The sequence below is a fragment of the Dermacentor andersoni genome, chromosome 1 (genome assembly GCF_023375885.2).
Source record: "Dermacentor andersoni chromosome 1, qqDerAnde1_hic_scaffold, whole genome shotgun sequence".
NCBI lineage: Eukaryota > Metazoa > Arthropoda > Arachnida > Ixodida > Ixodidae > Dermacentor > Dermacentor andersoni.
This window is the reverse complement of record NC_092814.1, coordinates 226,617,836-226,640,285: the sequence shown is the minus strand read 5'-3', so window position 1 is coordinate 226,640,285 and position 22,450 is coordinate 226,617,836. Positions and strand designations below refer to the sequence as shown.

Here is a 22,450-nt window from a genome sequence, read left to right as displayed (position 1 = left end):
CTTCAAGTTTTTGATGAAGATGTACATAATACGGGTGCATACGACCTTTTTTTAATATCCTCCACCCTGATGACCTTGAGGTTCCGGCCTCCGCACTGGAGTCGCGCACGCTACCGTGAGGGTTAGCAGCAACGAATGTCAAAACATCCGCTTCCGCTTGTTGAACTACCGTCGCAGTCCTGTGTCGCTTTCTTGTGAAGCTACCCGTCCTGCAAAGGACTTCGTACGTTCTAAGTATAGTTGACGGACTAGGGCGTCCTCCACAATGCCACATCTGGAATAGCTTGGTTGCCTTCTTCTTGTCGCCGTGCCCCCCCCCCCCCCCCCCCCCCCCCGTCCCTCGAGCCAGGTTCATTTGAGCCTTCTGATCATTCGTGAAGGGCATGACTGTCCTCTTGAAGAGCAGGTCACCGGCGTGGTACGGTTGAGATCTCCTGTTACGCACTGACACGTCAAGCAAAAATTATTTACGTAATCGATAACATCATATGCTGGCCGTACAGATCCCCCAAAACGCATTAAATGGACATAGCCTGCGTAAGGTTTGTTTCTATTGCTAAAGGGAACAAAAGGAACATCCGTTCCGCGCGCGCCCATCTACAGAACAAGATGAGTGCGTAAAATTACAGTCCCAAGTGCTCCGTCGCAGTTTCCCGGCAACTGCATTGCGTGCGAGCTTGTAACTGCTTACGCATGCGCGCACGCATGCACAAGCATTCGATGGAAAATGAAGGTGCCAACCACCAGCTTTCATCGATTTCATTACACAATGCTGTCGCATTGTGAAGTTTCCTAGAATTGATAACATTACGTGCATTCTTATTTCAGGATTGCGGGCAAGAGAGGCAGACAAAGAACGAGAACGAATTTGTTCGCTTAAGCAAAGGCAGAGAGGTTAACCAGAGAAAATCAAGCCATGCGCGAAAGGTCAAGGTATCGGGACGGGAAGATGAGATGATAAAGAAAAGCGAAGGGCATATCATTCGCGGTAACACATGTGACCCAACACCACCAATCTGTGAGGCAATCCCAATGTCTGTAAGAAAACAAATGGGGGCAGCAATGGTCGTCCACATTTGCTGACGTTACTGCCGTTTACGACAGCGCGTGCATGGCAGCCAATGCGGTCAAAACGATAATAACTAGTAATAAAAACAAAAGCTATCGTTTCTCTGTGTACCTATTGACTTGTACACGCCACTCTGGCGCTGGTTAGCTGAACCAGTGTTATAAAGTGCCTGTTATTCTTAACGTTGTGACCGCGAGTATGTCGACATGTTCGGCAGCTAATTAAAAGAAGGGTAACTGCGGCAGCGCTCTTCTGGAAACGACGGCTCCAGTGCGCTGAGCCGCCGTGCTCGGGTCAGCAGGCGCATGGAGTGTGCGTGCCTGCTCAAGTAGGCCACTTCTGGGAGCAGGAAGGAGAGGCTCGTAAGGCACGAATATGCGCACCGCTCTCACCGCAGATGAACCGGCTCTGCGTGGGCATGTCTTTTGTGGTTGTTGCCGCCCGCGTCGTCGTCATGCTACTGAGCATTCGCTTGTTTCTTTTTTCTCTGCAAGCGTATTCTTGTTCGTGTTTCGAGTTTTCGAAAGCAGCACAAATGGTATTGAAAACAGCGAGCACTGAAGTATGATAAGCTTCCCCGTATGGAGTGCGGCGTGCTCTTCTGTTTCGACGTCGGCTTTGCTAGGGAGCTGGTAGCGAGGCTTCCCGTTCCAAAACTCTTGGACTGTGGAGAGGAAACACCGAAGCGGCAAACGGGAAACAAGGACACGCCCTTGAAGGACACTAAAGACAAAACGCCTAATCAGGTTAGACTGATGAAGTTTTCGGAGAAAACTTCATCTTCTCATGCGGATGTCGTTTGCACGCGCTGAAACCGAACATGTGTACAGCGTCCCCTAAGTTTGTCAGAAATTCGGGGGGGGGGGGGGGGGGTTGCTTTAACGAGGTTCACTTGACGCAAGTTTCGTGTGGCAGTCCGTTAGTAGGCTGTTGTGAAATTGCGCGGGAGCAACGCCATTAAGGCTAGGTGTATATTTAAGGATTTATATCTGCTAAACTCTTGCTCGTAATTTATAACGGCCCCATTAAAATTTCTGTCCGAACTGTAATCCGAACCGTAAAATGAGCGGATGTTCTAATGGCGGCTTCCAAGAGACGTCTCCGTGCGAGAATTTTTCGGGCAGATTAAATAATATCTCAAATCATTGGTATCCTTTTCTGCAATCAACCTCTGGCACCACCGATGTTATGAATATCGCACACTCTTCCAGTCTCGCCTAAACTATTGCCATTTAGTTTGGGAAACGCGTCCTAGGAAAATTTTGCATAAAACATATTTTGCAAAAGAAAAAAAAATTCTTAGAATTGTTGCAAAGCCTCCTTAGCATGCACCACATTACATAAAGAGATGTTGCTAAATTCCAAAGTACTTCACATTGTGAATTTGTATGATTACCGTTTATGTATTGCCTTCAAACCCGAAACGACCCGAGGCAAATTATTTTTTTCCTGCAATTTTGCAATCTATTAAAAGGTGAACAGGCTTATAAAACCCGAAAAACCGATAAATGGCATATTCGAACGTGTAAGAAGCCGTATGGTTCACAGTTGCTAGAATTTGCCGCGGCTTCTGAACAATCGTGTGCGAATAACATCATCCTTGAAACTGCTACTTATAAAAGAATCGTTGAATATATTATTTCCCGTGATGCTGAGCATTATTAGCCAAGTGTTTATTAATGTGTTTTTACCGAAGTGTTAAAGCCACATGTGTGGGTACTATTTTTGCATTCTTTTGTATTGGTCGTGTGTGTTTTTCATCTCATCGTAAATGCTTTTCTTTAAACGCGAAGCACCTAACGAGCGTGCCTCTTAAATTTGATTTTCTTACTAATAATGCACTTTGCTTGCGTTGAACTTTATGTTGTTACTGTTAAACTTTGTGTGAATGTTTAGTTTATATTTTGCCTGATCCATACGTCTACATTGCCGCCGAGGTTGTATAGGTGTGCACGGATTTGTCACACGCTATAGAGAGATAGCTTTTACTGGGACCTCTTCGGCTGTCATAAATGTTCGTGTATGTGATGGCGAAATAAATTGAATTGACTTTAAAAAGTACATAGACGACTACTGCAATTAGTAAAGAATGACAACACGACCTTTTATTTGTTCTCATCGACCTGTGCCTATCGTTCGCCCGGTTACTGTGTGCGTGTTGTTTTCAACGCTCCGTCGTTTACACCATTACTAGACCCGTCACGGTGGCTTAGTTGCTGTAGCTTTATGTCGCTGAGCACGAGGTCGCCCGTTCGATTCCCCGTGGCCGAATTACGTTAGGCGTGGAGTGCAAAATACGCTCGTTTACCGTGCTGTGTGGGTGCACGTTATAAAGAAGCCCCAGGCGGTCGAGAAAAAGAAGTGTACGGGTTTCTCCTGCGGGTGCAGCACGAGACGCGAGAACGAATCACTGCTGTGCAGTTTTATGCGGTGCGTGTTGGCAAATGGCTATGCTGCAGCACATTCAGCAAGGATCCGCGGTCGGTTATAGAGGTGGGATGGATTGTTTATTTTTTAACAACCTGCGGTTGGTATTGGTTACCTTCAGAACTCCGTTACTCGACTTCAGCAATGGAAGACCCTCTAACAATTGTGGGTGTAAAGTGCGAATCTGTGCATGCGTAGGTTTTGGTTCGTTATTTCTGTAAAGACGGTCCAAGTTATAATTCCGAGCTCTGTAGTGCGGATGTTCGCGCAGCTCAACGTGCTTGCTTTGAAACACTAGAACTACGCCCACTGACGACTCACTGGCGTGCACTCGGGAGTTGCCGGGGAGTGCTCAGCGCAGTGTATATACGAGGATGGAGAGGCAGCTCTGAAGAGCAGCAATGGTGCGTAGCTCGTAGCGCTCACTGGGCGCAGGGTTTGGCTGCAAGCGTTGTCTGCCCGCACCGTTGCACGATGTTGCGTGGTGCCACAGCGGTGCACGTGGCGCCCAGCGCGGCGGGCCGACGTCTCCCGAAAGTCACGCCACGCACTCCGCCTTCTGCCGCAGTCCTTGGCTTGCGGCGAGGCCGGCGCCTTGGACGGGTTGCCTTTCTGCGCCCTGACACTTGGTGTACGCTACACGGATAAGCATCGGGGCTGCGCCACATCGCGCTGCGGCCCGTGAGTTAAACCGAGATACGCGAGACGCGTGCGTTTACCCCGTGCGTGCTTACAAGGCAAAGCAAGTCGCGCGCCACCTAAATGTTTCGTTTGCTGATTATCGAGCACCTTATACGTCACTGCGAGCTCCACGCGATGTGAACCGCGCTGGCATTTTGGACAGCCAGTTTCAAGGCGTTCCGGCTAGTGCCGTGTGAAACAGTGTAGCGCATTGCCATTAACCGCACCTGCGGCCAAACATGAAGGAAGACACGACCGAGGCCATATTTATCGAAGGGCAGAGCGGCAACTTCTGCGGCCAACTGCAGCCGAAGACGGAATGTCCACTGCTCGCTGCGCGTTGTCGTGGCCGTCAGTCCCGCTCTTGAATAAATGTGACTGCGGCGACCTTCACATTTTTCGTGACCCGTAGTTTTCCCCGCGGCGACAGGCTGCCATGGCAGACCGGCAGTAGCCCCGATTCAAGACGCCGTTCGTTGCATTCGCGGTGCCTGATTTGCGCATGTTAAGGCCTTCCTGGAGCTGAGCAAGTGCGAGGTGCGGGTCTCTGCGTCGTGCCACCCGACGCCGCCTCGCGTGCCCGACGAGCGGCGAACGGGCACGCTTAATGTCAGCGGCGCTGCATACCGCCCTGACCCCTAATCGGACGCATATGTAGAGGCACCGCCTGTTGAAGTAAGCGCTCCTGCTTCTCATTCAGCGGTGGCCGATTTGATACTGCCGGATATTTCCGCTCTTCTTTCGTCCCATTACCTCTCTAACGTGATTAACACACGTACTATAATCATGAGCTGCACTGAGACTTTGGTTTATTTATTCGTAACTAATTTTCCTAATGCGGTATACTCTGGTGTTATTGAATGCACGCTATAATATTCGCGCACACTGCCATCCTTTCGTGATGAAATAAAATATTACACTCGATTATGTTCCTTCTTGTTGCTCCCTCGATGCCGCATGTAACGATTTCATCGGAATTTCGTGCTTAGCTTGTAAGGAGCGTTTACCTTTAAAGGAAGCCTAATGCATGCTTTCGAACTGCGGATTTCATCGCTGCTACTCAATAATTATCGAAGAAAAAAATATAGATTTCATCATGGGTTTTACGGTGAGGCTTTATATAGGGTGTTTCCACAACGGCTTTCGTGCGGTGGCGGGGTCGGTATAGAGGATGCACACACAGGCGCATTGTACAGAGCCGATTCGGCACAGCATAGAACAGGTGCAGCATACAAGAACACGCGCCGGATATAGCGGAGAGTGTACGAGTACTGGGTTTGGACACAGTGAAACGTTCGAAGAGACTCTAGTGTAACAGAAGAGTTGCCCCGGATACAGTAAGGAGAGATTTCGGGCATCGGCAAGGCACTCTTGTATAGGAAGTTCGGGAGAGTATGATGACTTCCTAATACAGCTTCACTGCCTTCGATGTATGAGTTTGCATACGTCTATATAGGAGGTGTTTTGCTAGCACATGACCGTGACGGGCATTTAAAGCATTTTACAAATGTAGAATTAACCTAACTGAACGTAAATACTATCATCTCGTATGTCTGGTATATGATTCATGTTCAACCGATATGACCGGTGCCAAACTCCATATTTTCAAGGAGGCCAGCCTGTGGCATTGACAAGCTTAGAAGTGGTTTTCACAGTTAAAGCTGTAGCAAAAAAAGTTTATAATCCTTTGTTCACACTGTTGATTGACAGAACTAGTGATGATGAAGCTGCGAATTATTTACCTGCTGCCCTTGCGGACTCCTTGTACATGGGCGTGCAACCGACTACGTGGAAGTAATCGATGTATTCAGTAAACGTAACAGAACTAAGGCATCAATGGAACCACACATATTTAGTGGAGGCGTCTGTTTTTATTACCGACTCGATTGTTCAGTGCCTAACAAACATTTGTAATCTTCCTGTATTCTGGCGCTTTTCTTTTTCAGAATATCAAGATTGAAAGGATGATGTTAGTGCATCAAGGTGGGGATAGAAGTAATATTGTTCAGGCCACTTGCATGCATCAGGCCGTTGTTTTCTAATGGATTAGGAATTTTATTACTAGAGCCTGATAAACAATAATTTAAAATACCATCACAGTACAAATACACGCCAGGCCTCTCAACCGAGAAGGCAGCTAAAAAAATAAAAGGTGGGGGAGGGCGGCACAAAACAGAGACAATGAGGCTTGTGTTGGGAGTGTTCCCAGGTCTCTCGAAGGCATTTGATAGAATCAAACGCGAAACTTTGTTAGAGAAGTTGCGTCGCTACAGATATAAGACATTTTAAGTAAACAAAGGTAACCTTTCAAACCAGAAGTAATGCTTTGGAAAAAGAAAGCCTTAACTTCATTTCAACTTATCACAGCTGGTGGATGCTTCAAGATAGCAAGTAGGTCGCTTGTTATTAAAAAATATACAAATTAATGCGCTACTTGTTTTTGCGATGTCTGTTCGGACTATCAAATGTAGGTGATTCGGGACATGCTAATCGTACCACACTCTGGAAAAATGCTGTACGGAACAATGTTCACCGTAACAGCAATGCACGTCACTGTAGATATTGAGTCCGTACTTTTTGAAGCTCACGCGAGGCGCGGAATTTCTGGCAGGCAAAAGGTTATGCTTTGAGTACTCGCTGGCTTCAGTTCTGCACATACAACATTCCCCTTCACATCAGTAATCTAAATTAATTGTTATAATAATTCATAATTTTATAGGTAATTATTACACATATTCTGATGTCAATCACTGCTATGAAGCTTCATCAGTAAAAAAATCATAATTTGTGTATTGAATTCATTATGTTTAAGAATGCGGAACAGTCGTTGCAAAAAACACGCGGTATATGTATATCTAATGTGTAATATGTACATACACTTATTCATAAATGAATATAAATACTGTAAAACCCTATAATTTCGCGGTCCCACTGGTGGGCATATTCGCGGTTGCTAAACTTTGCGACTAGTGAACAGCCGAAGCACTAAATTCGCGGCCATAAACAGCTGAAGCCGGACAAAGGCGACAGAGTGCCTCTGGGGACCTCACTGACGAAGCCAGTGCACTCCTCCTGGCTCATCGAAGTACGGCACTCCTTCCCTGCAAGGACGGAGATTCCCCGTTACAGCCTTTACGATGAATTGCATAGCGCAAGCTTACGCAGCCAAGTAAATCGAATGCGCCACGTTTTATGCGGCTACAGCAAGCGGAAATGGCCGGTAAAATAAAGTTTTATTCGTCACTATGTTGACCGTATTTGTTCCCTTAAAATTTCGCCTGCCCTTCGCGTAAATTAAGGACGCTCCAAAATAAGGGGTTTTACAATATAAGTATTGATGTTTTACTTAAATACACCCTTTACGCAGATATAACTTTATTTTTTTTTAATTTTTTCTTTCAGATGAAAATGATGGGAACTTGTGGAATGACATGTTAGAAAAGATATCTCAGAGGTTGCTATAATTATTTGAAATTTAACTGTTTCAAAATAAAGGCTATTTCCCTTGAGTCACTTCTTTCATATTCGTGCAAGCAAAATTTACTATATTGCACTAAAAGTGCATCCTCGTTCGCACAAAATGCCTGTAATCTCACATGTTTTCTTACCTTAAATAGAAACGTAATCCGTCTTTGAAATATTGCAAAATTTTTTGTACTTGTAATACATGATTTCGTGCTTTGGCAACAATATGCGGAGCGTTTACGAACCAAGACGTGTGAAGGATAAGGTGTATTAAGAAGATACAACGCATTGCCAACACTGCAATAATTGCTGGTGTATAATGTATATACAGCATGCTTATTCCCTGACCTTTGTCTAACGGCACTACAAGAGTGCCACGCATTCAGTCTAAGTTCCCAGATACAGGGTGTCCCACGTAACTTTAGCAAAACATTAAAAACATGAAAATCCTACGCAGGTGGACTGAACCAAAGTAATGTTGCTTGCCGTCGCTTGGAGATACTGAGAACATTTTTTTTTTAATTCCGCCCAATTAAATATTTAGTTGTAATAAATAATGAACTTTTCAGATATTATAATTACATTAAATGTGTGCATGAGATAATCGTAGAGCAACGTGAAAAACTCCCGATACAGCTTTCTGTCGCTCCATACGTGCTACGAGTGTGAAAGACGCCCGCGATTACACGCACTGTTGCCGCGCGACTGGCCACTCGAGGCACTTTGCGTGTATTCGCGGGCTTCTGAATTTACGCTCGGAACAACACTTTTATGCAGCACGCATTCAGCGACAGAAAGCTGTGTCGGCCGATTTTCATGTTGCTCTACAATTTTTGTCATTGATACTTTTCATCTAATTATAATATTTGAGAAGTTGATTAATAATTAAGACTAATGATGTAATCAGGCGGAATGAAAACAAAAAAAAAACGTTCCCAGTATCTACGAGCGACGGCAAACAACATTACCTTGGTTCTGTCCAGCTACGCGGCATTTGCATATTTTTAAACTCTGGCTAAAGTTAGCTGGCACACCCTATATAATGCGCGCGCATGTGATCTACTTTTTACGGGCTTTACGTGTTGACATTTTACATGAATATTAGTTCCAAATAGCCTTCAAAAGCGAACTAATTAAAATGGTACACAGGGGTAAATTGTTGGTAATTTGCCCTAGAGTGACACCTTTGGCATCAGTAAACACGCAGACTTAGTTACACACAACTGACATCAGACCGTTGATTTGTTGGCGCCAACAGAAATTATACGGAGAGAGAGAGGTAGAGAGAGAGAGAGAGAGAGCCAGAAGCAACCAGAATTAAAAATCCGGTTTGCTACCCTACGCTGGGTAGAGAGGAAATGGTGAGGATTTCAAACATTACCTTATCGCCTCTCGAGCATACCGAACAAGTATAGGCTAAGTGATGAAAGCCTACGCTGAGCATCCATGAGTGCTCTATTTAAGATAATATTGTGAGCGTACTGTTCATTTCGTTAACGGTCCCTTTGAGTTCGACCTTCTATGGTTACATGTATTGTCACATTTGGTATTGCTCGTATGCATGCATTGCTGCTTGAGACTGGTTTAGAGTAAGGTGTGGTTAGGCAAGCTGCTGTTGAGCAGCTTTTTTCCCCCACCATCTTTGTAAATTGCAGGTTTGTGCACGTGGTGATTAAGTGCACAGCTCTGCTCTTTCAGCTGCGCCGCCGACAGAAAGCTAGCCAGGTGCAGGAACCGGCATCGCGTAGTCGGCACTCTGTCTTTATTTGAGGCTAAGCGCAGTATAAATAATGCAGCCTGGTTATAACTTCTAGAGACCGTTTATCGTTGCATTCAAACTTGGATGCTGCCTTTAGACCCGTCAGAGTGATCTATAACGGCCAGGAGAGTATTACGTCATACGTATCATATACCTGCTATTGCGGTTTCACGGTACCGACGTAATTTCCATCCGCGACGTTGTAGCTTGCAAACTGTCGTTTGGCTGGCGTGTTTTGTTGGCTTGACAACACGTACGTATAAGCAAAGTGTGTATTCTACAAGCAGTACGGTACGCCCTCAGGCGATGGTTGCAAACCATTGTTTGACAGTGACTGTAATCGCAAAGCGGTCGTGCCTATTAGCGCGCAATCGGGCCAAGGCGCTGGTGCGTATGTGTGCCTTTTAAGGGGGAGGCCAAGGCTGCCGCTGCTTCTTGCACCCCTTTAATGCACGGTGGCACGTCTTCGATGTGTAGAAACGCGGTGTCGCTTAGCTTGTGCGCGTTCGGCTGCTACCCGCAGACGTTATACGAGCACGAAAGTTATGTCTATAGCGGAAACGGTAGTATTAACGAAAGCGACTTTCCAATGAACGCTACAGGATTGGTGCGTCGCTTGCTTTACATGAAAGCCGTCTCGTTTGTCCTTAGACATGTACCCCCCAAGTTTCGGCGTGTGTGCGCGCTCAAATTCTACGTCTGCGAAGCGGCACTGTATACAGTGAGCCGGATGCCATTATGACGTTAGGTGAGGTGCTCGGCATTGTGAACTGTGTATGCGGCTCGTCTCTTGATTTATTGTAAACGAATTGTGGACGCGTCCTACAGTGCCGGGGTTGGTCGGGTGGTTCCTATTGCGGAGATTGATTCGAATTATTGGGCTATATATCCTCTAGACGTGAAGTGGGGGCATTCTGACCATCCGGCGACCTGGAAAACGTGAGAAAGTATGCGTCATTAGTCACTCTACCACGACAGATCAGTCATTCACATCAATGCGTGTTCGAGACCTGTTGCTCGCAGACAGGGACCATCAGTGTGTATCGCATCTTCGGGGAACTGTGGCATTCTGCACCTTTTATTATGCCGCATACCGGCTACAAATTGTTGGACATGGTAACAGTATCATTGAGCGTTACCTGCATGTAATTTCTTCAAGTAGCTGTACATGGAGCGGGTGCGATGGTGTTAAGTTTGTTTACTAACTACGATTTAATGTGCCCCAACTGTGCCGACACCTGTCCGGCCGGCGTTAACACCGTTCTGAGGTATTGGCAGTGCCTGGAAAGCTGTGCATTGCAGCGTGCTTGCTTGCTTGCTTGCTTGCTCCTCACTTGTGGCGCTTACCCACTACAGGGATCGGCCAAGAAGCCGGCGGTTAAAGGGTAAAGGAAATGGGGGAGAGGAAAACCTAAACGGAAAGGTAAATCAGGGTGAAGTATACCGTTCATGTTACCCGCTGTGGTTGCTCAGTGGCTATGGTGTTGGGCTGCTGGGCACGAGGTCGCGGGATCGAATTCCGGCCACGGCGGCCGCATTTCGCTGGGGGCGAAATGGGACAACACCCGTGTACTTGGATTTAGGTGCACGTTAAAGAACTCCAGGTGGTCAAAATTTCCGGAGTCCTCCACTACGGCGTGCCTCATAATCAGAAAGTTGTTTTGGCACGTAAAACCCCATAATTTATAACGTTCATGTTAATTAAGAAATAGATTTACGTGGCAGGTATAGAAATATTTCTAATTATATATAAACAGCGAATTTAGTGTTCTTTCTTGGGTCGTATTAGAATAATTTCTAAGACACAATCAGCGATTTAATCGTCTATCCAATTATTGATTTTGAGAATTGACATTTTTGCCTTATTGTGTCACAGAGGTTGTCGTAAATGACCACGCAGATGTTCCTGTGGCTAAGGCCCAATGAAAAAGCCCCGAAGGAGAGGATGCTTTGAGTAGTTAAAGAAATACCCAAATTTCGGAATGAAAATTCTAATTTCTTCCTCTGATTTCTAAGTCGACGGCATGGTTTTAGAAAGTGATCAATGCTTTCCGGTTCCTGGCAGGTAGGACACAGAGGGGATGGTGTCCTACCAGCGTGTATAGGTAAAAATTTAATGGTGGAATGCGGCGTCGTAATTTTGTTATGGATATTTCTAATTTGCGTGTGGGACACCATTTATTGTCCCTTGAAAAGGACAAATGATTAAATTCCAGGGTTTGGATTTTCAGTTTTGTAGAATCTTGGAAAAGAGAAAATTTTCTAAACCTAGCCGCAGTGACATAAGCCGAAGTAACCATAACGGACATAGCTGCTTCATCAGGAGACATCCGCGCAAGTGTGTCTGGCGTTTCATTTAAGAATACACAGCGATGGTCTGGACCCCATACCAACCGCAGCAGGCTGAAGTTTGAGGGGATTAATGATTTAAATGTATTGCCTACAGTAGTGCCTGAAGATGAAGTGAGTGATGTGCATACTGACAGTGATTCAGTCACTATAACCGCTGTTGAATAATTTGAAGAAAGTTTTCAAAGAGCTAAGATAACGGCTGATAGTTCAGCCAGAATTGTGAGTGTGGAATCCGGAAGGGCGTAATGCATATGACCAGGATAGCGAATCGGAGAAAATGACATAGTTAGGCTCGCGGTAGAGATCCTGAAGGAATCCGGCAGCTTATTTTTCATGTTCGAATGTACGAGGTCGTCCTTTCTTAGCACCTCGTCAGTATTCAGGCCACTAGAACTGAAAGATTTCTTCTTTACGGGAATAGGAAAAGTACAGGTGATATGATGCGTTGAACAGACATATTGATGCAAGTTTCGGTTGCAGGCCTTCATTTAAAATTCAAGTTGTTATTAGTGCTTGTACTGCACTAACAAAGTGTTTCCCCCAAGAGTCGTGTGCGAAAGTTAGTGGCCGCGGGTGCCACGTAAAATAGCGGATTTTTTTCTCGCTATCTCATCATGCACGAGTGCAGTTTGAAACTTTGTTGTGCACTCCGTGTACCCGTCGTTTCCAGACTGTGCACCGATACGCCACGAAGATATCCATTATCTTTTTGAGGACCCGTGGGCTTGCACAAAGGTTGTCCCCGGCTGCCCTTGTATTGAAACACCGCGCCGCCGACACGTTATGGTGTTGTTATCGCTCGCTCGCGCGCGCGAAGCGGCTAAGGGTGCAGCGTTAATGGGGGAAAAAAATTGGGCGCGGGAGAACCACGATTTGCGAGTCGATGTTGCTCTGCTTTCTTTAATTTCGAAGAGCGGAAAGCAGAAATGCGTAAAAGTATCGCTAGGAAACGATCGTTGTGGCCTGTGCAAACTTTAATTGTATGCAGGCCGTTACGTCTCAACACCACCAGTGGTATTAATTGAACGTTTGCCACTTGTCAAACCGAGCACCTCCTAACCAGATGTCAGCGCGGCGTTGACAACGACTGAATGCGCTCACCCCACCATTACCTGGAAACCGGAGAAAAGGATGAACGGGAGGGAACCACGACAATGAATGGACAGGCGCATTTAATTAGACGAGTCGAATCACCCATCCCCTCGGCACTTATCCAGCCGTCAAGACAGCGTATAAACCGGCTGTTGCAGGGTTCCACGAAGGGACCTCAGCCCGCGTTTCACCTTGCGGACTGAGCGAAGGACGGGCAGGGCAACGACGAACGGACCAGGTGTCGCCGGATGATTTCTTTCTCACACAAATTCCAAACCAGTTTCTTCGAGGCGGAGTTACTGCGGGTTATGGATAGCATGGGCGTGGTATCGCAACGGAGTCGACGATGGTGATTTGCCGCTGGACAGTCTTCATATTCCTTAGTTGACTCGCCTAGGGAAGACGACGTGATTAAAAGCAGAAATTTTTCGAGAGTGAGGACAGAGGGTTTTGATGTGAACTGAGGCGCTTAACTTGCTCCTGCATGTAGTGGGCTGCCGTACTGGAGCCGTGTAACTAAGCTTAATAAACCCCTTTTCCTTCATTTTCTGCAACTTGACGTCATAGTCGATGGGCTTGGTGGATTCTATGCCCTGAACGCCACCCAAGCCGCAACAAGGCGCTGCGTTTGTGCTCAACGCCGATAAACCTGGCTATTTCACGCGCCCGGCCGCTTCTGTTGCGTTCTTTTTTCTCCCGCGCCGTCAGTCTCGTCTTCTCTCACCTTTCAAGTTTACCCCCAGTCTTTCACTACCTTGTATTTCATAAACCATGCTCATTTCCTTCTTCTTTCTTCATGTATTATGCAACTTGTATATGTCATCGACACTTCGTCTATAGCTATGTACCGTCTCCTGACGGTATTTATACATTTGTGATGCCTATAATACAAAGACATTACAAAGAGAAGAAAAAAAAGAAAAAGAAAAGATTTACAGCGTAACAGAGTAGCAAAAAGAAGCACAGTGTACAATGCAAGGGGCTGGTGTACTTTGCAGTAAAAGCAAAGAGAACGTTCCCGCAGAAAGAATAAAATATAAGCAGTATACGGACCCTATAGAATAATCAAGCCGTACCTAACTTACCACAGCAAGAGCATAGGCGCAATACATCGTCTGGCACACAGGCACATACGCACAAAAATAAATGTTCGCTACCAGCTCAATTTTTCCATGAAAGGTAGTAGATTATCGGGCGGGAATACGTCGGCAGGCAAGGAGTTCTATTCAGTAAGTGCAAAAAAAAAAAAAGGAACTTAAAGCAATTTGTGCGGCAATGTATACTGTCTGTGACTGCATTAACCATTCGGAGTTCAGATGCTGTGGGTTTTCTATGTCTTTGGTATGGCATCCGCTGCGGGCGTGGGAGACGTTCTGTGACACGGGCGTCGTCGGGTACCTACCGGTAAAATAGGTACAAGCGCGCTCCTGGCTCGGTACCCGGCCAGTACAAGGGAGCTCAACGCTTGAGAAGGACACCCACTTGATGGGAAATTGCCGGCGTGGGATCGGTAGACGTCCTTTCGATATGTGTGTAGTGTTTGTTTGTCTTGTTTCTTGCACAGCAATAATAGGCGGTCTCTACGTATCTCTCTCTAGCAACGCACCCCTGGAAAGCCGGACGCATGGTCGAGGGGCGGCGTGTACCGGCAGTTATAAACCGGTGTGCGTCCGGCGGTGGGGATCGCGCCATGCACGCACCTCGCGCAACCGGACCAGGCGTCCATACCCACTTGCAACGCGGTGTTCTCGAATGTCAGGCACTGGCGATGTTTCAGCTACCGCGTCCTTTGTAGTCTCATTATAGCTCTGAATCGCGGAAAAAAAGTACGCCGTCCACGATACTCTTGTTTCTTTCTTTCTGTTTCGAAGCCTCAGTGTTATCTTCTAGCGGTTTCCTTTTTCTCTCCCCCCTTCCCATAATGTACGGTTTTCGTTAGGGCACGAGACCCGGTCATGACTTGCTGCAGGCACAGAGATCTCGCAGCTATGTCGATTGCGAGGTCAAGGTTACGGGTCCGGGTCCGCAAGGCACTGCGCAGCCGCGAATGGTAGTGTTATCCGAACTACTGTTACGCTGAAGTGACTCTTTCCGTAATAAAGAGTAAGGATATCAAAAAGATCCCGATACTCCAGTCACCCTTACATTGACTGCGAACAGCAACCATGAGCCTTCGACATCTCGATGCGTTTAGAGACTCCTATGTAATCTTGAGAATCCTATACGTCATCGCTGTCGTAGTTGTCGGCCGATGAAATGTCGTCATGAATGCGTCGTTGTCCTCCGCTGCGGCTCGGTGCCTATGGCGATCTGCTGCTTAGTTTTAATTCAAGTTCGTGAGTCCAATCCCCGGCCGTGGTGGCCGCACTCCATTGGAGCCGGAATACAAGAATGCTCGTTTGTTTGTGCGCCTAAAGAACCCTGGCAATCAAACTTATTCGTCGACCTCCACTACAGGCGTTTCCTATAGCCTCAGCGCTACTTTGTGCGGTTTGCGTGCTTGCGTGCTTGCTTGCTCCTCACTTGTGGTGCTCACCCCATACGGAGGATTGGCCAAAAAGCCGGCGGTGAAAGGTTTAAGGGAAGGGGAGAAAGAAAAACGTAAACGGAAAAGTAAATCGGGGTGAAGTGTAACGTTCATGTTAATTAAGAAATAGATTTACGTGGCAGACACAGAAATAAAAATATTTGTAATTATATATAAACAGCATTTTTGTGTGTGTGTGTGTGTGTGTGTGTGTAGTATTAGAATAATTTCAAACACTCGTACAGCGATTTAAGGCTCTATCCAGTTATTGATTTCGGGAATTAACATGGTAGCATTCTTGTGTCACAGAGAGAGTCGCAGATGGCCACGCAGATGTTCCTGTGGCTAAGTGAAGAAGCCCCGAAAGAGAGGATATGTAAATCCCGTGAATCGGTCATCGGCGTTGCCGTCGTCGACGTGCCGTTAACTGCTTCGCTCAAGTCTGTGTCTTGTTTACGCGCCGTGCCAGAACCAAAGCGTGACGAGTGAACGAATGAACGAGTGCCCTATTTCCTAGCTGATAGCGGCTGTTCGGAGTAAAATCTTCGTCGTGCGAGCAGCTGTTTAGCCGTGCCGCTGGCATCACTCGGCCTTGCTGCCTTAAGCATGCGAAACAATCGTTTTCAAAGCGCGGCGGGGGACAAATAGAATGCGAGGTAAATGATGACGCCACTCAGTCGAGAAACACGAAGGCCAGAAGGCAGGTAAAAGCTATCAAGGCAGCGATCACTATCGGTTATGAGGAGCTGGCTACAGCGGGTCAGACGGAAGGGTGCATATAGTTGTATATGTGAGGGGGAGAAAAGAGGTTGTTTTGAACAGTTGTGTTTATCTGACAGTCCGGAGCTCGATTCGCGATATATCGGATCTTCGAACGCTTTGATAATATCTTAAAATCTATTGCAGATCAAGGTTTTGCTGGAGAGTTTTTATCTTGGTTGATGCTATGCACAGTTTAGGAGAACCAAGACTTACGCCTCGTGCGTCTCCGTTATCGGGTTTAATTAATGCGTTACCAAGGCCTGCATCATTTATCTTTTGAGGTCGTCAGGACAATAACCTTGCGTTGTTTGTTTGCGCATGCAGCCTCCGAAGTAAGGGTAACGAAGGGTGGATAGTCTACATTGCTCCCCTAGAAAGTGTGTTTAGCGTCCTTAGTGGATTCTGCAAATCAACACGAATTGACTTACGAGTAGTACTACTACTACTAATAATAAACAGCACCGAAGTGTATAGGCTTTATGGTGTGTAAGATTACATTGCTCTTCGTTTTTCTTAGTTAAAATTGTTTCTTGATATAAATGTTTTAATATGTTTGCAGGCGTGTCTGTCCATTGCTGGAATGCTGATATTCGTGACAATTGTGTTCTCTCAAAGGCTCGATTTATCTGGCTGCCTTGTCATCCCCCTTCGAATCCAATATATGCAGGCTCTGATTTATGATGTTGATAGTGAACGCAGTCTATCTTCCATTGGTTGTAGTTGACTTTGTAACATCATCGCACTACGACAACTGCCAACTTCACTGGATGATCCAGAGCATCAAAATGTTTTTGCAAGCACCCGTGCAGGTCTCGTTGGCGAGACCTGCACGGGTTGGCGAGTCCAGGACTGCAGGTAAGAGGAGAAAACCTCACGATCTATTTTCTTGCCAGGACCAAAACGCAGCTTATAAACCGGACAAAAGGTATCAGGCCTGAAAGTTTAGCACTACGCGCGCAGATATTCACGTAATCTGACTATGTTATATCTGGCACATGAGTACATATGTGCACATGTTACATATTTAGGAAGGAGTCAGCACCTGTTGCAGTTTTGGTGGTTTTTACTTTATGTAATGAATGATGAGCAGTGGCGTAGCCAGAAATTTCGTTCGGGGGGGGGCTCATGTTGCAGCTCGGCCTCCTCCTTAAGAGGAAGCTTTAGCTCGGGTGCTACTATTTAAATACATGTAGAAGGGTAATTTGCTTTTCCTCGCAACAACTGCACCAAATTTGACGATGTTTGTTAAATTTAAAAGAAAAACTTAAATTCTAGTGACTGTTGGTTTCGAATTTTTCATTTAGGCGGTCAATTCTTTATTAAAATTTGGCCAAAGTTGCAAATTTTCAGAAAACGGAACTATCAAGTTCAAAACTCAGTAACTCAACAATGAAAAATGATAGCACAATTCTGTGAATTGCGTCTAATAGTACATCTACAGCGGACAAAACAGATATGATAAACATGAATCTTAAAAAAATTAAGTATTATGGAAATACGACTTTTGCAGAACCCTTGTACACAATGTAACCAATTCACGCATGATACAAATTGACACACCAAATTTGTCCGCATTGACTTTCCTAATAGTTGCCGTTTACAGAACCGAGATATCTGTTCTTGGTACATAGCTATTGTTTTGTAAACGTCGTGCTTCTATTTTTTCGAAATTTCCAATTTTTGAAAATGTTTTATACAAAATTCAGGCCGTAAACTGAAATTCCGTTTCCAACAGACACTATAATTTACCTTCTCTCTCAAATGCAACAAATTTCATTAAAAGCGATTAGCAGGATTATCTCAGAAAAGCGTTTCTGCGTTTTACATGTATTTGAATAGGCCGCGTCGGATTGGGCCCCAGCTAAAGCTTCCTCTTAAACAATTTGTCTAGGGATCAAATACATGAATAATAACCGCATTACCATTGTCAAAAATGCTGTAAACGAATTCTTGAACGCTACGCACTGTCCAAACAAGTAAAATGTGTATTTTTTCATAAAAGAATGCTCTCGTATGGTGCCACAAATTGTGCCCAACGTAACTGATATCAATGCTTCCATGTTTTTGTCTATTTAATAAGTAAAGAAAATATCACACGAACTTTAGAACTATATCAGTTCGAAACCAGGAAAGCAGCGCATGCCGCTGATATGAAAAATGAAAAGGCTATGAAATGAACAAGTTGAGGACAAACATGTTAATGAAACTTAGTCATTCAAGAACCGTGTTTACATTCTTGTATATATGCAATGGCCAGTGAAAAATCTCCATGACGCTGTCATTTGTTCCAATGTATTACGCAGGAGCAGCTGTCACCGGTCGTGAATAGTGAGTAATTGCACCGAAATTATAGTCGTAACAGAGAGCACGTATAAAAAGCAGGAGTTCTGCAAGCTTTACGAGGGCGAGTCAAATGAATGTGAGCCAGTGCGAATATATGACAAACGGCGTACTTTATTAAAAAGTAGTCTTCATGAGAATTTAGACATTTGCCCCATTGACTAACGAGTCGCGTGATTCCCGCCTCGTGAAACTCCTTAGGTTGCTGCTTCAAAAAGTCTGTAACTGACTCTTTCACGTCATCGTCCGGCACGAATCTAGTTCTGTTTAGCTGGTTTTCGGTTGCCCCAAAATGTGGAAGTCGCAAGGGGACAGGTCCGAGCTGTATGACGGATGTTGGAGGGTTTCCCACTTGAACTTTGCCAGTTTTGTATTAACCACATCAGCGACGTGGGGACGGGCATTGTCGTGGAACAAAATGACCCAATCCGTCAATTTTCCACGTAGTTTGTTCTTGATTGCGACATGCAGTGGTTCCGGCGTTTCACAATATCGGAAACAATTGACAGTCTCTCAAGATTGTGCAAATTCTATCAGTAATGGCCCCTGACGATCGAAAGAAAGTCAACAACACCTTTCCCGCGAAAATGACGGCCTTAGCGTTCTTTGGCCGTAGTAAATTCGAATGTTTCCACTGTAAGCTTTGCCGCCGTGTTTCAGACTCGTAGTAGTGGCACCATGGTTCGTCCCCGATCACAACAGCAAACAAGAAATCGTCATCCTCATTGTGATACCGGATCATATTAGTCAAAGCAGCGCCAAACTTCTCCGTCTTCTGGCGGTGGATCAAAATCTTGGGCATCAATTGCGCACACAAGAGCCGATAACCGAGGTGCTCATGAATTATGGCGTGAACCGAGCCGTCACTGATTTTCACACGCTCTGCCAGTTCATCGATGCTTGTCCTTCATTCTTGTCCCATCAGCTCATCAACCTTTGAAATTGTGCGGGATGTGATTGCACGATGGCTTTGGCCCGGTCTTGTAATGTCTTTGCAACTTTCCCATTCTTCTTTGAACCGTTTGCTCCCACGCTTTACAGTGGCCAATGAAATGCAGTGGTCAACGTGCATGGCAGCCATACGCGGATTAATTTCTTTTTGGGAAACACCTTTAGCTGTCAGAAACTTCGCGACACCATGCTGTTCAGCTTTTGGGGTGTCCATTATGTCAGGCAACCATGTGCAACCCAGTGTATGAGAGCATTAAAGAACATTTATCCTCACACATGCGTACCACTTTTTGTAAATGAGAGATGCCACTCTGCTACGCGCATGCCTCGCAGATAATGAACCGAACCAATATTGCGACTCGCACTCGTGCATTAGAAATGCGAAGATACAATGGGATATACAAATGCGAAGATACAGCTTGATAAAGGGCAAAAAGTGTGACTGGAAACAAAGTTCACGGCACGTATACACGAAGCCTCGCAACAAGATATTTAAATATACGTATAAGTCTCCAATAAATCTACGTATCTAAGAAAAAGTTGCTGTATATAATGCGTCAAACATGGCAAATAAACATGTTGCGCGATCACAGATTCACAGAATCCTAGATTCCGCCTCAATTCCATCCACTCCCCCCGATGTATCGCGCGCGACGGAAGGCGGCGCGCTTGCTGCCCGCTTTTCTCCTTTGCGCACACACGACTGAGCCACCATCGTCGGCTCAGCCATTCCACCCCCCCACCCCCCTACGCTTCCACTCGCACATACAGCATGCGGCACGCGGTCACGATGTTATCACCCTTGGACTTTATACGAAACATGAGGGCGACGGCGACGGCAGGAATGCGCCTGGAGTGTCCATATAATTGCTATCGCAATAATATAATAAGAGTATCCGGCAACTCAAGCGTCCCGTGGCTGATTACTTTGTACAAAAGAAAAAGTAACAAAATCACCATGCGACAATTCGCTGCGCCGCAACAATGTATTTTTTTTTTTTCCTTCTGTGGGGCGGGGGCACCGAAATGAAAAAAAAAAAACGCATAGGAAAGTATGTTGGCCACAATCGAATGCCTACTTTGGGCACCTAATGTGGCTACGGAAGGAATATCGAAGAAAACATGAGACGTGTGGTCCACTGAGAACCAACCATACGCATACTGCTCGGTATCCTACACCGGCGATACAAGACTTTCCGGAGAAGTTCTGCAAAAGCGAACGCGGTGCAATCCGTCCAGTCCCCACAGCGATGGCGGCGAGCGACCATTGTTTCTTTTTCTCGTCTGCTAGCCAGAAAGTGTCCAAAACTCGGCCAGGCGAAAATCCACTCGGCCAGAGAAAACCGAACGCGCACCAAAGTGCGCCGCGTGGTGGTCGGAGCCACGCGAGAAAAACGTATGCGCTCTGGCTGGCTCTGGCAGCCCGCGGGTATGGTAGCGAGAACAAAAAAATTGAAGAGGCTCAATGTGTCCTCGCGAATAAAAGTCAAAGTAGAAAAAATAAATAAGGACGTAGTTACCTTGGCTGGCTTTAGTGTTTTGACGTGGATGTTTTGGCGTAGGTTAAAAAAAATGTTGATATTTTTTTTATGTGACATGGCGGCACAAATTAACCACCACAACGCTTCGTCTCATTGAACCTCGCTGCTAGTGTGTTGATTTGACTTGTCTCGTTGTGTGTTCCGATGTAAGACTTTAGAAAAGTCAATGGATCTTTGGCGTCAAATGTTTATGACAACATTAAACCTACAAAGTTCCGCAATTGAATATCTAAAGCACAACTTTGGAAATGTCAATGCACCTTTCACATCAAGAGTTTATGAGATTTATACCCATAAATTTTCGGAATTGACATCCATGCGCTCCATAGATTCCGCGGCCTCAGCGAGATCAAAACGCCCTTGAAACTTTGTGGTCGGATGGGGCTGCTTGGTGTTATGTGACTCTCGGTGCATGGGCGTTCGAGAAGATCGACCGAGTTCACTTTCTTCGCGGTTAAATGTCTTTTCGAGCGTCAAAAAGACATTCTAGACAAAATCCAGAATGATTTCCGGCGCCGGGGGTTGCTTTCGTCGGCGGTGCATGGACAGCACGAAAAAATTTCGGGGGTGGGGGGCTGAAGCCCCATAAGCCCCCCCCCCCCCTCTGGCTACGCCCCTGATGATGAGTGTTCAGAACAATAATACCGTAATTGTTTCATTTGCATAGAGAAGGAAATGTGCGACAGAGGACTGTGTACTAGCCGCCTTAAGTAGCCGCAAACTCAAATACTTATCTACACTTAACATTACGGAAATTAACCCATGCAACCCAACCATACGCTAGACCTTTGAAAACTTGAAATGTACCTGGCCATGAATTCCTACGTTACAGCACCTTCCTGTGATGAAAGTTCGTCCACGTTAAAGGTTGTGAGCTTCTGCAGTGAGAAATAGTGAGCTTTTGTTCGGTTAGTTTCTGTCCGTGTCGGGCAAACAAATAGTGGGCTTCTCTCCGATGAGCTAGTTTGGTCACTCGCCAGCGCCTCGCAAGCCGGCGCAACCGTTAGAGTGCTTTTCTGGGCACATAAAGGTGCCACTGTTCACCCGGTGGAACTCCTCACGAGCAATTTTTGTCACAACCCAGTACGTTTAACCATAAGGTTGCCTTTGCCATTACATCGTAACGAGGTTTGGGAGCAAACGTAGGAAGCCTTCATTACCAGATGGAAGGACGACAGTTTCTCGCCCACTTTAGGCCGCTTCACGTTCGTCCGTTCATTGCCGTTGGTTAGCTCTCTCTCAGCGCCCGAACTGGGGGACCTGTTGTCTGACCTGTTTTGGACGCTGTTAAGAACGGCCCAGCTGAGGTGCAAGTTTTGCCAGCCAGTTGCGACAGCGGCGTCAACTTTCTAGGAACGCCACCGTTACGCTCTAGTCTCGTCGCCGTTGTGACTGAATGCGTTCGGCGGGCCAACTATTGTTACCGAACCCACCAACGCCGTCCAAGACGCAAGACAATAGGCACCCGGCGGCGCTGCAGGGGT

At 46.0% G+C, this 22,450-nt stretch overlaps 1 protein-coding gene across 3 annotated transcripts in view; it reads left to right on the top strand.

The window, feature by feature from the left end:
* The window catches only part of Baldspot (elongation of very long chain fatty acids protein baldspot), a 221,603-nt gene that overhangs the window by 79,891 nt on the left and 119,262 nt on the right, over positions 1–22,450 (top strand). Inside the window, exon 1 of one of the 3 annotated variants that reach the window (XM_055063287.2) lies at positions 9,571–9,654. The exons of the other annotated variants lie outside the window; for them this stretch is intronic. The gene's annotated coding sequence lies outside the window, so the exon portion shown is untranslated. Of the gene's footprint in view, positions 1–9,570; positions 9,655–22,450 lie in introns of those variants that run through there. 3 annotated transcript variants of the gene reach the window in all.